Below are 17,418 nucleotides of genomic sequence, written 5' to 3'. Positions count from 1 at the left end.
CCGCCCCTCGCGCCCCGCCCCGCCCCGCGCCTCCCGACTCCTTGCGCGCCAGTGGCCTGGGGCGGCCGGCGTGGGGCTGGGCGTGCGTGTGTTGCTGCGCGCGCCTGCGTGTGTGCGCGCGTGTGTGCGCAGCCCGCGCGGAGCCCGGCCGCTGGGACCCGCCGCTCGCCGCCCGCCGGCGTCCCCGGGGCCCGCAGCCGCCGCCTCCAGCGGCTCACCTGGCGCCGCGCGCCCGCCCAGCCCGCCCGGCCGCCGCAGCCCCGGCGCAAAGTTTCCCGGCGCAGACCCCGCGGCGAAGGGCCGCCGGGGAGGTGGGCTTCTGACGCCGCGCCTCTCGCGGCACCTCTCCCCCGTCCCCACCTAATCCGAGCAGAGAGTAGATATTTTCCAAATTCAGGGGAGGAAAGAGAGGGGAGCGGCCGCAACTGAGAGCATCCGTTTCTTTCCTGCCCGCAGCCCTGGAACTGAGGATGGGCCTGCGGGGTTGAAGAAGAAAATGCGATAGCCAAGTTGGCCGAGGAGCGGCTGGATGCCGGCGAGGTGGTCCCCGTCTCCGTCTCCACGGGCGTGACGATTTGCAGGCGCCTCCAGGGCGAGAGCTTCACGCCGCCACCCGCTCCGTCCCCGAGGAAGGAAGAGCCGCGGAGCCGCGCGGGAGCGAGTCGGGGGAAAGCCCGTGGGCTCGCGCGCGTCGCAGCCGTGGCTTTGGGTTTTCAGGACCGGGAAGAATTAGCAGCATCTCAAGGTAAGAAGCAGCAACTCCGCTGCCCGAATTGTCAGGTGGAAGAATGACTTAAATAAGGGTTGGGGAGGGGCTGGGGGGTGAGCCGAGTTAGGGGGGCGTCTCCGGGGGTCGCCGAGCGCGCGTCTCGGGGGCGGGCCAGTCGGAGGGGAGCCGGAGCCGCCGCTGCTCAGGTGGGAGGCAGAAAGCTGGAGGCGGCGTCCTGACCTTACACTTTTTGGGAAGCTATTGGAAAGAGGTGTCGAGCTGGGCGTCTGTCCAGGCTGGTTTACAGCGTGCGTTTGTGCGTGTGCTCTTCCGGCCAGATTTTTTTTTTTTTCCAATTAGCACAGCAGACCCACGCCCTGGTTGCCATAGAGCGCTGGGGGCTCGGCCACCGCCTCTAGGACACCCGGCCAGGTGAGCCTGGCGCAGGTGGGCAGGTGGGGGCGGCGGCCTCCGGCGGGCGGGGTGCGGGGCGCGCGAAGCCCACGCCGCCGCCCCGCTGGCTCCACGCTGCCCGCGTCGGAGCCCGGGCGCCGCAGGTCTGGTGCGGTTCCTCTCGCCTCCGCTAGAGGCTCCCAGCGGGCGCCGCGCCGCCGGTGGGTGTGGGGGCGCCGGGAGGCGGAGGGCGCGCGCGGGGAGCGAGCGTGCCTGCGGGGCGGCGGGGCGGGCGCGGCGCGGGGCGGCGAGCCGGGCTCGGGTGGGGGGCGCGAGCGGAGTCCCGGCGGCCTCCCGGCTGCGCGCAGAGCTGCGGGGACGCGGGTCCGAACGCGGGCTGAGCTCGGAAAAGCCGTGCCCTGAGCCGGAGCCACTTCGGGGACGCGATCCTAAGGACAGTCCCAGGAGGTAATACTCTCTTTCACCAGCCCCCCCTCCCCTCCTCCCCCCCAGCCCCGGCGGTTATAGGTAAATTCTCAGCCAGTTACGCCAGGGGGGCAGCAGTGCGGGGTGCAGGGTGCAGGTCTGTGGGGTCCGTATCCAGAGGTGCCTTTCAGACTCGCTCGGTGCCATGTATCTCGCCCGGCTCCCCCGCACATTTGCCTGCTTGAAGGGAAGTTTTCTGCCGAGAGCGCCTGCTTTGGGCCCGGCTGCCGGGAGGTGAGCCGGGGTCCCGCTGCGCGCCCCGGAGCTGCAGTGGGCTGGAGCGCGCGCCTCCAGGGATGGGGTGTGGTGCAGGAAAGATCACCACACCCTCTCCTTTCTCTCTCCTTGCTTTTCACCTGAGGGTGAAGTCTCCCCGTCTAGCTTTTTGCTGATTTCCCTTCCCAAGGGGCTGGCTCTGAGAACGGAGCGAAGCTGCTGGAAGACTTGGAGAGAGAGACGGGGAGGAAGTGGTGCCAGAGCGCCGGGCGGCGAGGGGCAAGTTGGGCTTGTGGGCAGGGCAGAGCGGCGCGCAGCCTCGGGGTTCAGGTGGTTGGATGAAGTCTGATTCATGCCACATTTCACACTGTCTTGGACATGATCCTTGCTCAAGCCACTAACAAAAGTCATTTCCGCTAGGCATTGCCTTGGGCACCGGTGGGCTCTGAATGTTGAATGATTGTGTCTACACCAAAAAAAAAAAAAAAAAAAAAGTGGGTATTGTATGTCCGGGGTGTGATGACACCGGGTCTGTCGGGCAGCTGGCGGTGTATGTTCTGTGTGTGTTGTATCCGTGCATACCCAATGTGGTCGTTTCACACTCAGGATTGCAATTTTAGAGTCCCCTAAAGGTGGCTCTTAACAAACGGGACTTGTGATGTTAAACCTCCTGCAGAATAATACTGAAGAAAACAGCAAATCCGATGGGGCATGGAATATTCGAGGAACGCGGAATAAAAGCCGGGAGCCAGCCTTTGGAAAATATTGGGCCACGTACTGAAAGAGGGAAACCTGTTTTTCAGACATGGGAAGCGGTGGTTAACATTTTAAAGGAGGGGATGTTCCTCCCTGCACTGTCATCACCACCCAGCAGCGTGCATTACTTCCAACACAGTTAAGAGTATGAGGCAGGAAAAAAAATGAAGCACTTCCTGCTGAGAACCAGTAAAATGCCTTGCGAGCTGCTGGCAGGTATTTCTCCTTAAGAATTTAAATGGAATGGGCTGCGTGTTGATGATGAGTGAAGTGGTTTGGTGATCGCTTACGTGTGGGGCATCCGTTATATTTGATTAAGGTGGATATGTAAGTTAATGTTATATAATAGGTGTAACTTAGTGGAACTGGAATCAGGCCAATTTACGGATGCTTTTCATTCCAGAATAACACGTCGCATGATTTCCAGGAAGATTTATATAAAGTTGGCCATTCACATATTATAGTGGGTAGAACTCTGTGCAGAAGGCAAGAATAAATATCTGAAATCTCAAAAAGGATGGTTTATGTTCTTAAAAGAGACTGTTCTAGGATTTGTATTATGTGACAAAACAAGTTGATGTCTAGATACAGTTATCTCCATGTATAGCACAATTTATTTATTTGTCGGAATGAATTAACCAAGACCAATACATAATAAGGGCTCAGTTTTCTGTCTGAAAGACACCTCTGAAAACAGAGGAAGATCTGCTGGTATTAAGAATCTGTGTATATGATGCGTAAGAGCTATTGTGTTTCCTGACAGTTAATTGAATCAAACTAGTGAGGCTGGTTTGTAACCTCAAAGTCAGTTTTAGGACTCCATCTCTAAAGCATTTTTTTCTCTCTAATAAATGCTATTTTTAAAGAGGCCAAACATTGGTATGTTCCTGGGATGCCATGGATCTCAAAAGCCCTGCAAGTCCTCTGAAACTTCATGTCAAGAATCAGAAGTGATAGGACGTTGTCAGCAATTAATTGGCTTGATGCTTCTGTTAAAAACTGATTATTATCTGGCTCATTACGGTTGATTTCATTTGGTCTCTAGATATTCTGTGAAAGGACTCTAGGTGGAAATGTTTTCCTGTAGTACAAGGAGAGGAGGTCACTATATGCAAAAAGGCTTGTCAGTTACCCATTCTCCAATGTGGCTGCATTTTATCCGTAGGCAGGATGCCAGATTAAAAAAACCCAAAAATCAGTTTTCTGAATTTGCATGAATATTTCCCTCCTTGTCATAACCCTCAGCCTCTGGGTACTTCATTTATAATGTTGATGAAGAAATGTCACCAAGCCACTTCCGTGTATGGTTTAGGGCTACATTGATGTTAACAACTTTAGGAACTATTTAGTCATACAAGATCGTATTTCCTGAAAGAAAATCAATCGGGCTTAAAAAAGATATTTGAGATGTTTGATAAGGAAAGGAGAATGGGAGAGACAGGTTAAATACCAAGCAAAAGGTTTACCCATCTAACTGCATGCACGATTTCTCCCTTCAGCAACCATTTCTTTAACTATTAAATGATCTTTTTCTATTATTTGTTTCCACCCTCCCCTTTCCTCTTTCTCACGTCTTCCCCTCCCCCCTCTCTTCTGTCTTTCATTACTTTATTTTCTCTCTCAGTTAAAATATTTCCTTCAGAAAGAAATCCATGGCAATATACAAGGTGGGGCAGAAATAGGTTTATAGTTGTGAGTGCCTGAAATAGTTTATCCTTGTATTATTTGTTGATTATTGTATTAATTTCCATATGAACAACTATGAACCTGTTTTTGCTCTGCCCTGTAAGTTATTTTACAATCATCAGTCCATAATTGAATTTCAAATGGGAGGTACTCTTAAGATATTGATTGTTTCATTTATTTTAAAACTTTATGCAGAAGAAACCCACTAGAAAGTGGGGTTGAGTCTTTAGGGAGTAGGGGTCATCAGTTGACCTTTGCCTCTTGCATCCTGGATGCCTGCTGTGTCTTGGACCCCCACTGGCTTCTGCTTCTGGGAAGCACACAAGCACGGATGGTGGTCTCTGGAGAGAGATGGGCTGCCTTGCAACATGGTGCATTTGCTTTGGGTGACTTATTTCCATGTGGTTAGTACACTCTGTGTGTGCACAGTGGTCGACATAGTCAGATATGAAATGTTCACGTTAAGCAAATAGTGAAGCCGCCCCCCTCAGTGTGGAACTGTTCAGGAATTAGCCCATTTTAGGAGACCCTTAACTCCATCTAAGTCGTCAGTGAATGTAACTACTTTTTAAATACCACTCAACAAATACAGTTGCTAAATGGTTTGGAAATGTCCTCAGAGAGAAAATCTAGTGTCCAAAAATCTCCCAAGAGAAACTAATTCAGTACCACTGGGAGGCAGCGTGAATGAGCAGGAAAAGCACTGGACTTGGCTACCCGAAGACTTGACTTCTACTCTGTCTGTTATGACTAATGGTGTCACTTTGGAAAAGCTCTCTTGTTTTTCTAAGGCTCTGTGTTGAATTCTGTAAAATGGGAAAATTTAATATCTACCCACTCTTTTTTTATGTTTAAAATTTGACCACACTTAGATTTAAGCTTTGGGAAAAGTAAAATGTTTCAGTGCCAGCCAAGTGCATGTCTGTCCTTATAACACTTGATAGAGAAGTACATGAAATATATTTAAAGAATCCCTATTAAACTTCCAGGACATAGATTTTGATATGCATTTGATAAGAGGTATTTTTTCTGGAGTTGCTATTAGCAAGTGTCATGAAAGTAAGATTTAAACTAATACATACCTATGTGAGATAATTTTCTCAAAGTTATTAATATGGTACAACTTGTGGGATGTTTATTGTGTGAGACATAAGAGTCTATCTGGGCATTTGAGGTGTTTTTAGATTTGTGATGATAAAGAAGAGGGAAAAGAAAACAAGAGTAAAATATTTTTGAATAATAAAATATAAATTGAGTAGTGCCCACCCCCTATTTTTAAAAATATGTCTTTATTGATTTCAGAGAGAGGAAGGGGGAGGGAGAGAGAGAGAGACAGAAACATCAGTGATGAGAGTCATTGATCGGCTGCCTCCTGCACGCCCCCTGCTGGTTATCAGCCCGCAACCCGGGCTCATGTCCTGACCAGGAACTGAACTGCGATCTCCTGGATCCTAGGTTGATGCTCAACTGCTGAGCCACACCGGCTAGGTGAACCCCCCATTTTTTAACAGTCTGCATATTTCTTCTTCTTGTATATACTTATTATGACATAAATAGCAATTGCCATGGATTTCATTCGGTCAGTTACCCAATTTCTATAAACACTAAAAATACAAAGCTTGTGAAATGTTAATTCAGTGGTTTACTTTGTGAAGTTGGACAGAAAACTAATGCAGTATTTTAGATTTAACAACAGAATTTGGTGACTTAGCTGCTAATTATTTATAGGTTATTTTCTTTAGGTGAGTTAGTAAGAAAGTAAATGGTAGATATTAAATGATTCATTGATTTGAATAAAATTTTAAAAGCTCCATTGAAATTATTATGTGCTCTGATAAAATATGAGATTTGCTAGGATTTGAGACTAGAATAAATTTTGTTGCTTTTCTAGATGTGTTCACTAGTTAACATAAAGAACAGCCTATCTTTACTGGTTGCAAGGATGTCAAATACCATTTCCTTCCCCAGAATTTTAGTGCCATTGTCAATATAAACTATAAGTATATTTTCTCTATTAATATTAATAAGAGGAAAAGCAAACCTAGGGACCTGGCCTAGAAAATAAATTTTATATATATATGTGTGTATGTGTGTGTGTGTGTGTGTGTATATATTATATATATATATATATATAATATATATTATATATATATTGCAGATAATAGAACATAGTATCAAATTGTGTATAAAGCAATAATCATTCCCTTTGCAAAAATCATTACCAAATTTCAGTGTAACAGAAATATATGCAAAAAATCTAGATTCTCAGCACATTTTAGTTTCTTAGTGTAGCACTAGAGAGTTTTTGAAATGGATTCTAAATTGGACTGCATAAGAGGATTTTGTGTCTTCATACAATCTCATTCTATTATAATGTAACTGTGGTGAGCTGCAAGAGATCTATCTAGTAGCCAGCATGAAGAGAAATAATTAGCATAAAACCTGTATTGCTGCTGGTGTACTGGGGAGCCAGCACAGTGCCTTGTGATAAATGTTGATTTTGATATGGTGGGCTTCATTTGTCAAAGGGAAAGAGCCTTTATCTTCTTAACTATTTTTTTACTCGACTTTGCTATAACATATATTTATATATTTATTACATTAGATATAATTTTATTATATATTATACAAATATATATTTTATATCTAAAATGTTACATATATTTTATTACATATGTTTTATATATACTTTATATACTATATCATTATATACACTGTACTTTATGTATAAGTTCGTATATACACACACACGTATATGTGTATACACACACACACACACACACACAACGCTAAAAGCAGTCTTTGGTCCTTGTGAAGATATGTCTTTGACTGTAACCTACTGCTTAAGCATCTGATTATAGATTTCAAATTGCTTCTCTTTGTGATTTGCCTTCCATTTCATTTGTAGGTAAATGCTAAAACCATAGCTCTGGTCTCAGTTAAATTTACACCAGTTAATACTCAAATATTTATTGATGTTAAAGTGATTTTTTATATCATGGTCGGGCTATGGTGATGCATGTGAACTGGTTTTTGTTCTTAAGTTCTTAAGCATCTTGTGATCTTGTTCTGGAGAGAAGGCAGAAGTGGATGGGAAGCTAACAGGAAATGGGCAGTCTCTCAACTTATTCAGACAATTCTCATGATGTATCCATACAAAATAAAAATACAGGAGTTGTGTCACCAGGCAATTCAGAATAGAGTAAAGTGAGAGTAGTTTGGAATTCATAAACGGGGACAAATTGGGTGAGGTGAGTGGAATATAAATGAACAGTAAATACATAACCTTGCTAATAATCAAAGCTGTGCAAGTGAACACAGTAGGGACATAGTCTTGTTGATGAGCTGGGACAAAGATGAAATCATTGATAGATTCCATGTGTTGAGAATGGAGTGGGGAATTGTATACATATATAGTGTATTTTATATATATACATATATATAAATAATTGAAGACATTGCCAACTGGTTCAGTACATCTGGAGTGAAATGTAAATAATTATTTTAAAAATACCTATTATAAATGTTTGTAATAATTATCTTTATAGGTCCTTTTCTAGAAATTTACCTCAGAAATGCACTCCTGAATGTTTGAGGATATATTATGTAGGCACAGTTAGAACTATATAACCTGAATGGTTTCATATCTTTCAAGGGACCTAATATAGTTAAAACCTTTCTATGCCAAATCAACTGGTGAACAGATAAACAAAATGAGCTGTATCCCTACCTTGGACTAACATTTAGCAATGAAAATGGGTGAAATACTGATACATGCTATACAGCCTGAATAAGGCCTCAGAAACATTACGCTGAACGAAAAAGCTAGACACATCCTTCCATTTATATAAACTATCCAGAAAAGCAAATCTACAGAATTTAAAAGTAGATTGGTGCTTACCTCGCGCTAGGAGTGGGGATGGTGAGTGACTGCAAGTGGACACATGTCCTTGGGGCTGATGCAACTGTTCCATAATTGGATGTGGTGATGGTTGCACAGATCTGTAAATTTACTAAAAATCATTGAATTGTTCGCATAACATAAGTACATTTAATGGTATATAAATTCTTTCTCAATACAGCTATTAAAATGCCCCAAATTTCACATGATCTCACTCATATGTGGAATCTAATGAACAAAATAAACTGATGAACAAAACAGATCCAGAGACATAGGAGCATGGGACAGACTGAGGAATCTCAGAGGGAAGGGGGGAAGAGTGTGTGCGTGTGGGATTAACCAAAGAGTTTATATGCATATATGCATAACCCATGGACACAGACGATAGTGTGGAGAAGGCCTGGGGGTGGGGGTGGATGCTGGGTGGAGGGGATCTATGGGGGAAATAAAGGGACATCTGTAATACTTTCAACAGTAATGATTAAAAAAACCCAACAATACCCCAAAGTCTTCCAACAAAGTAAGCCTCAGGCACAGATGACTTAATAAAATTATCTGAACATTTAAGGAAGAATAATACCAATTGTATACAATCTTTCCCAGGAAATTATGGAGGAGGGAACACTTCCCAACTTATCCTGTGAGACCAGCATTACCCTGATACCTGCACCAAGAAAAGTTAATGTAAAAATAGAAAACTATAGACCCATATCCTTTACGAACAGAAACGCAAATAGCTTTAACACAACTTTAGCAAGTATAAGTCAACAGTATATACAATAATGAAACATCATAACCAAGTCGGGTTAATTCTAGAGATGTAATGTTGGTTTAATGTGAGAAAATTAATCAGCATAGTTCACCATATTAACAAAATGAAAACAGAACAGTCTGACCATCTCAGCAGATGCCGCAAAAAGTGTTTGAGAAAGTCCAACACTTGATGAAAACTCTTAGCCAATATTCTAGGATGGTAAGGGAGCTTTGGCTCGATGTAGAACATCTGCAGTAAGCGTGTGGCTGACGTGACACTTGCTGGTGACAGACCAGATGCTTTCCCTCTCATCTGGGCAACAAGGAAAGAACGTCTGCTCGCCTCGCCTCTCCGCAGCATCGGTCTGGAAATGCTAGCCAGCAAAGGAGGCGAGGAGAGGGCTCCAAAAGGCACACAGATGGTAAATGAAAAGGCACAGGGTTTAAACACGGACTTATGGGAGCATTTTAACACATCCATACATCCCTATAATTATATAGTAATACAATGAGATACACTTTAAAATACACATACAGTGACTTCTGTGGTACTTGTTCAGTAAGAAGGCAAGGGAATGTGGTTCTCCACATGCGGTCATGGTAAGATCAGGATGTTTTGCGCAGTAGGAATATGTGACTAGAACATTTAGTGTGTGGTGGGTGGATTGGTTTTAAGCACTGAGATAGGCCCTGGTAAGGGGGACAGATATTATCTTGCCTTTGAGAAACTTACAGGCTAATTTGGGAAAGAACTTATAAGCAGTGGGAAGAAACAAAATATATAATGAGAATTTGTGCACATAAGAAACGAAGTAGAATGTCTCGTATTTACCCATGAGCGTTGGGAGAGGGATGGGAAGATTTCTCCAAGAGGCGCCTGGTACCCAGTGAGCACTCAGCAGAGAGCTTTATTTATTTTTTTATAATAGACTAATACAAACCGTTCTTTCCTACTTCACCTCATTCCCCTTTGTATTCAGTAATACATGCTGTACTTCCCCGTCACATTGATTTTGCTTGTATTGTTACGGTCTTTTCTCACTTAGAATAATTGCCACGTTACCACCCGCCTTTGTTGAGAACCTTCTGTGAACAAATACATCATCCTAAGTACTAGGGATTCCCTGTTGCCTAACGCATATCTTCATTCATTTATTAATCTAATTGAAGCCCTTTTCTTCCTACGTAATTTTTAATATTTTTTTCATTTGTTTCTGATGACAAAACTAAAGCATTCACACCATAAAAATCATATAGTTATAGAAATCCATGGTTTACAAAGCGAAAGAGCTTCCTGGAGCTCCCTCTCTCCCAGGACTTTGCGCGAGTGGGAAGCCGCGTGCGCAAGAAGTGAGAGGGGTGAGATGGCGCGGGCCAGGGGCGGGCAGGAGGGCCGCGGCCGGGGCCCAGGGCAGCCTTGAGGGTGCTTGGCAAGTGGGGATTTTTCAAGTACAATGTTATACTCTGCACAGTGTCACTACTTCCTGTGATTGCAGAATCTTCAGCAAAATCACACAAGTCCTGGTAGCATTTGTGTAGCTGGATTCCTGTTAGAGGCTGATAATGGGTTATTTTTGTGTCAAAGCTGGGGAAGCCACACAAAAGAGCCATCATGTGCGGATAAGAGAACAGCAGCAGATACATACATCACAGAAGCGCCTCCCTTGGATCTTTTCCATGTGTGGTCTTAACTATCTAGTCCATTTACTCATGTCCTGGATGCATAACTTCCGACACATCCCCTTCAAGTTGTAGTTTCCCACGCCCTTAAGCACTGCAGCCTGTAGTATGATTATTTTGTGTACATGGCTTAATGAATATTTTTCACTGTTTTCCATAAAAACTCATGCTATCCAGCTAAATTAGATTGATGGCACTCTATCGCGCTTACTTTCCTAGAGGACTTTTTGGTTGAGATAACTGGATAGCATGCTAGAACATACTATATTAGTGATAATATTTTTGTAGATGCTGAAATTAGGAAGGGAACATTTCTAGTGGGTTCTGTATTCAAGAATCTCACAGGGTACTACGTGAACTTTCAATAAAAATATATCTTCGGCAGAGAAACTGTAATCATCATTTAAAAATGAAGTATTTTTCAGTTATTACACTTGAACATAGGTATGAACAAGATTGATGGAATTAAGGTGGAATATGAATGGAGATAAATTCTGCATGTTACTCATAGGTGCTTACATAGCCTGGCAAAGTGCTTAGGTCTGGGTGGCTGTTGGTAGAGTTCAAGAGAAAGTAAGCAGGTCGGTATAGGGGAAATTAATAATTTAAAATCACAGCTTTAGAATATGGATGCTAATCAGATGTTTTGTCACTAGTAACCGTAGAAAACCATGGAGAAGTTATTTGCATTTTGGGAGGGGGACAATCCTCTATCTTTCCATTTAGCTCTCCTTGTAGGAGAAGAAAGAATATAGGTACTAAGTATACTAACTTCTTTATAAGAATACAGTGTTAATGAATTTAATGAATATACTAAGTTTTGAATTTTGGAAATAGTATTAAAAAGTATTTTAGTACTTACTGGTGAAACCATTCCATTTTTTACATGTTTGCATGTCTTTGTACATTGAGATCCCTCCAACTGAAATAGTATTTTCCAGATTATTTGGGCCAATTCCTATTTATTCTTTAAAAACTAGCCTAATATCATATCCTCAGTAAAGCATTCCAGAATCTCTGGACAAAGTGCCGTCTTTCTACTTTTGCAAGTTTTTCTTGTTACGTGTATTTTTAAAAAATATATTACTACTTTGGTTCACTGTCCTGTATATCTTTCCAAAGCTTGTGGACCTTGAGTGTAAAAATTATATCTTATTTGTAACTGTGCTTTTTAAAAATACTCTAGAATATATAACCAGTTCTTATTAAATATTTTTGGAATGAATTGAAATGTGACTTTTAGACCATTTTGTTTAAAATTATATCCAAAGCCATTGTTAATACTATTTCCAGTTGGTAAAGGAGGTAGGTAGGGTGCAACAATTACAAGTTTAAACGTTTGGTTTAAATCCTGACTCTGCTATTGGCTGCTAATTATTGGACATTGAGGAATTTCTTGATCTCATGATATATTAGCTTTTTAATATTAAATAGGTGTAATAGCATGTTTCTGCCCTGCACACCTTACATGGAGTTTACTGTAATAGAATAGATACTGAGTGAACACAAACTTGTGTACTCAGTACCTATACAAATGAAGTCATTCCTGCATTAAATATATATTTAAAAGTCACTGATAAAATAATCTCCAGTGCAAGGATGTGTGTCACTTTCTTCAGTGAAATGGGGAATTTGTATAGAAAAGCAAAAACAAAACCAATCAACGAGAAATTTCTTTCTATTGGATTTTTATTGCCTTTTTGTAACATCATTTCCTCAACTTTTCATATCGTATGAGTTTTATTTTATAAGTTATGAAACAAGGGTTACAATACAGATCAGACAGTTTGCAGTTTAAAGACCTTGCTGCAGATGGGTCTGTGATAACTTTCCTGCAGTCGTTTATAATTTGGTGGAAGATTGTTGTGCAACTGCTTTGGATCTGAGTAAGCACCGACTTTTACCATCTCTTCCAGTTATAGTCAATTTGCATGAAACCATCATCCTTTTTATTTTGAATATTTTACCATTTCAAACCCTTGTATCCGATTTTCTCCTGTCTTCTTACTTGGTACTTTCTAGATCACTGACAGAGAGAAATTCAGAGAGCAGATAGTTACTGATTTAATGGTCGTTTGCTTCCGGGAGATCCACCGTTATGGGCTCTGATAGTATAAGGGGTTATCGCTCTATGCCTAAATCTAGTTTGCTGGAAATAAATGATGTTTTTCATCTCTGCCCAGTATTCGTATTTGGCCAATGTTACAGAGCCTAATCAGATTTTCTGCCATTCATTTTGCTATGATGGACCATTTTTCTAGGTGTTTTTTACTTAAGCCAGATCCTCACAGCATTTTTATCTTTAATTTGGTTTCACATATCTGGGAGAAACTCTAGGGTAGTTTAGCCTGATTTCTAAACTTTTCCCCCATTTTTATAATAGCTTTTTATCTTAATGCTTCTGAGATTCTCTTGGTTATATATGATATTTTCCAGAGGTATTTTAATAGTTTTGCTTTTATTTGGATTCACTGTGAAGTGTTGTTGTTTTTTTTCCATTTTCTTTCTGACATTTCCATTCGCTGAAACTGCATTTACCTAGTGATTTTTTACATACGCGTTTCTTATTTAAACAGGTGTTTATCCCCTTTGCCTCTACTACTCTGCCTTCCCCCCTGCTCAGTGGGGTCATTCCTTTTCCTGCTCATGGATAAAATCTCAGATAGGCCTCATATGTTTTTTACTTACTATGAGAAAATGAAATGTTCCGTGATCACTTCTAATCAAGTGAATAGTTTCATTTCTGAACGGTCTCATTGGTTTGGTAAGGAAGTCCTGAATTTACTTAGTGGTAAGGCGTCCCCCGTCTCAGTTCCAGCCAGCTTTACGCTGGCCACTTTCCATGGAGAAAGGGGGCGCTGGTCAGCCTCTCCCCCCCACCCCCAAATTGCCACCTGGATTTTTGTCCCGTTCAACTAGGTTGCCACAGGCTCTTCCTGGGTTGAACCTCAGAAAAGTAGAATAAAGGTGAGGTGTGACGTGATTGGCACGAATGTAACCTTGGACCAGCTGTCTCCGGGTGTGGGGGACACTTTATTTTACCGTAGGGTGGTGTGGTAGACACGAATGGGACTCATCAAAACTTTCTGTGCATCTTGAGCACATGGCGGGATTGAACTTTCTGGCTTTCTGTGGCTGAGTGAGACCGTATGACCAGTTCCGACTCAGGTTTGTGGGCAGAAATGACAAATCCCCCCGAAGGTGTGACAATCTCCTGAAACTGCAGCCAGCATCTTTCGAGCCGGCGGCTGCTCCGGCCGCCCGAATCCCTGGAACTTCAAAGAGAAGCCGGCCCCGACCACGACTGACCCGCCGCAGACCGTGTTACCTGACCCGAGACACTAATCTCCGTGGGTTAAGCTGCTGGCGTCGCGGGATTGCTTCATACCACAGGAGAAGCTGACCTATTGAAACAAAAAGAGAAGTGGGTCGCTCAGAGGCGCTTGATGGGACGAATTGGTTACAGTTTCTGTGACACAGGAAATGCATTTTCTTCTGCCTAGATGCATAATATTTCTTTCTTAATTCCTGGACATCTGGAAATACATTGCCTCTATTAGGGTTACTCCATCCCTTAGGCAGGATCTGAAATGTTTCCAAGTAAGCCCTTTCTTCTAAGTCGCCAGCCTCTGATTTTTTACAGAGGTTTACACAGTCTTACCTCTCCCAGGGAAATTATAGCTAGCACCTCTATTTCCCTGGACAATTCTGGACGGCCTTTCACTTTTAATTCAATTTATGAATGGCTTAAACATTATTGAATGACACAAACTGTGCTCTAATAATCCTCTGGAACATACTCTACAGCAGTGGTGTTAGACCAGCCTGCTCTAAGCTGCATATCAGACATTGAGCATTGTATCCCCTAAGCTTCAGTGTAAACAGTTCCATCTTTTGAAGAGGCTTCCTTAAGGCTTCTGCAAGGTGTGAGGTGAGGAGGTGGTGGTAGGATTTATAGCACATCAACAACTCCACAATTTTTTCTTCTACCTAGTTTTTAACCTTTTTGACCACTTAAACTTCAAGGAAAGTGGACTCACAAACCTGGTTTTTGAGAATTCTTTTGCCAGTTCTGCATTGGTGACTTAGTACTTTCATATAAAATGTAGGCAATACCTGTCGGCTATCATTTGGTTCTTGGCCTTGGGATCTTAATTGAAACCCACAGAGAACACATCTCATTTAACACCTTGCTCTAAGAATATTGTGGTAGGGCATGTTACAGATCAGCAACTTTCAACATTTTTCATCTATTCTGTGGCACACCAATATATATATATATTCTGAACTGACAAATAAGTAGATATAATTGTAATTCATTCACACTGAACAGCTGTTGTTGTGTTGGCTGTTGTTATTTTTTTAAATTCTCACCAGAGGGTATTTTTTTCATTGCTTTCCAGAGAGAGTGGGAGAGAGAGAAACGTTGATTGGTTGCCTTGTGCAAGGGCCCCGACCAGGGCTGGGGATTGAGCCTGCAACCAAGGTACGTAGGTGCCCTTGACCAGAATGGAAGCCGAGACCCTTCAGTCCACAGGCCTACTCTATAACCACTGAGCAACCGGCTAGGGCTGTTTTTTTTTTAATTTGTTTTTTTTATTTTTTTTATTTGACACTCTAAGGGAAAAGAGGTCAGTGCCCCTGACTAAATAAATAGTCAGGTAGTCCATGTTTTAAAAATTCTTGAGGCACACCAGAGCGCCCTGGCACACTGGTTGAAAATCTCAGCAGAAGATTATTAGAGCATAGTGTGTGTCATTCAGTATTTTTAAAGCCATTCATAAAGTGAATTAAAAATACATTTGCCTGCAGCAGCAGAGTCATGGCCTCTCTGGAGGAATCACAAAAATGAATTATGGAAAGCTCTGGCAACTTATTTTTTCTTGTTGTTAAAATCAATAAGGTACTATTCATAAATAGTGTAAATTCACTCACTGCTCATTAAGGCTGTTTGGTGCTTCTATAAGGATTGTTAAGTGGAACCTACTGAAGAGATTTAAGCACAATGTAGTTATTCTTGCCATTGCGGGAGGGCCTACACAAAAACTGATGTGCAGTTAACTGCACATTTATTCCAAAAGATTGCTCTGGCTAAAACAGGTAGTGAATCAATCTTTAAGATTGATTACTTCTGTTATAAGTAACATGAACCCCTCTGGGGTTTGGGAGGGAAAGTCAGAGAAACTCTACAAAAGCATAATATATATTATACATTAATAACATTATCCAGTGTTCACTATAAAATTTTAGACTTAATGAAACCATGAACAAAGATGCTGCATTTTATCTTGATACGGAACATTAAATCATTGTAGTTAAAAACAAACCTAAAATAAGCAACTATTCTAGTGTATAACTACATTGTAACTTTGCAAGTATTATTATTGTTTTATCTATTTTATTAAAAATATTATTATTATTTTTAAAGGTGAGAGACATAATGGCCGCATTTTAAAAATATATCTTTATTGATTTCAGAGAGAGAGGAAGGGAGAGGGAGAGAGAGAGATAGAAACACCAATGATGAGTCATTGATCGGCTGCTTCCTACACGCCCCTGACTGGGGATCAAGCCCGCAACACAGGTATCGATCGGGAATCGAACCTCGATCTCCTGGATCCTAGCCCAGTGCTCAACTGCTGAGCCACACCTGGCCAGGCCTTATTTTTATTTTTAATTCTCACCGAAGGATATTTTTTCAGTTGATTTTTAGAGACAGTGGAAGGGAGGGATGGAAGGGGGAGAGAGTGAGAAACACATCGATTGGTTGCCTCCCTCATGATCCCTGACCAAGGCTGGGAGCGAACCCTCAACCCAGGCATTTTCCCTTGATCAGGAATCGGACCCTTGACCCTTATGTCTGAGGGCTGGTGCTCTAACCACTGAGCCATGCCAGCCAGAGCTCTTATTTAATTTTTTGATTCACAGTCCTTCATGTGACAAGTATATTATTGCCTTTTAAAGATCTAAGCCACATTGATGAACAGAAGTAGAAATTTTCATAAAAAATATTTTTGGACTTCTTACCGCTTGTCTTTGGGGATGCTCTAATGAACAGCTGAAGAGTTTGAGCAGTGTAAGATTTTGCTTTGATTAAGAGAGGGACATTTCCATAGTCTAGTCTAGGTTGGACTATTGTATGACTGATAGCTATGCAATTTTAAGTTGCTGTTTTCCAAAGAAAGCTAGCAATTTAAGCTACAAATTTCTGAGCGCCAGGTGTTTCTGTGCAATGTTTGTTATTTTGTACAGATGATTTAATGTCAGCTCTGGACACTGCCACCATCTGGTGGCCTTGTAAATTTCCATCACTATAGTCTATAGCCTAAGCTTTGGGGGCATCTATCAGAATAGCTCATGTGAGTTTATATGGACTTGGAGGCTCTGAAGAGAGAGAGAGAGGGAGGGAGGGAAGGAGAGAGGGAGGCATGCTCAGTTGCAGTTGGTGATTGCAACTGAGTATGCCTCACACTCCTAGCAGTGGGTAGAAAAGTGAATTACTCAACCTGGGATTTGCACCGTGATACCTGATGAACACATCTATTAGTCCTGAAATGTTTTCTATTACTTGTTACATCTTCTTTCTCTGCCCCAGCCCAGAAAACCAGGCATTTGTTTTCTTGTCATCTATAAAATTTTCCAAATACTACGCATTAGACCTTAATTACCTGTATATACTTTCATAGCCTTTGTATTGCTTTTTAATTAGTTAATTTGGGTTAATCTTTTATCTCAAATTAGACTGTGGGCTTTTTTAGGACAAATGCACTATTGATTTCTTTTGCATGCCTGAGTCCTAGCACATTTAAGAGTATTTTCAATCTTTGTTTAATGCCTG

General features: G+C 42.2%; 1 protein-coding gene across 2 annotated transcripts in view; it reads left to right on the top strand.

The window, feature by feature from the left end:
- Positions 1-280: 280 nt before the first annotated feature.
- Positions 281-17,418, top strand: part of LINGO2 (leucine rich repeat and Ig domain containing 2) — a 1,050,740-nt gene continuing 1,033,602 nt past the window's right edge. Inside the window, exon 1 of one of the 2 annotated variants that reach the window (XM_081152398.1) lies at positions 281-745. The gene's annotated coding sequence lies outside the window, so the exon portion shown is untranslated. Of the gene's footprint in view, positions 746-1,427; positions 1,571-17,418 lie in introns of those variants that run through there. The other variant, XM_081152397.1, reaches the window with a different exon arrangement.

The sequence above is a fragment of the Miniopterus schreibersii genome (assembly GCF_964146895.1).
Source record: "Miniopterus schreibersii genome assembly, chromosome: 11".
Lineage (NCBI taxonomy): Eukaryota > Metazoa > Chordata > Mammalia > Chiroptera > Miniopteridae > Miniopterus > Miniopterus schreibersii.
Note: the sequence above shows the minus strand (reverse complement) of the source record. Positions and strands in the feature narration are given on the sequence as shown.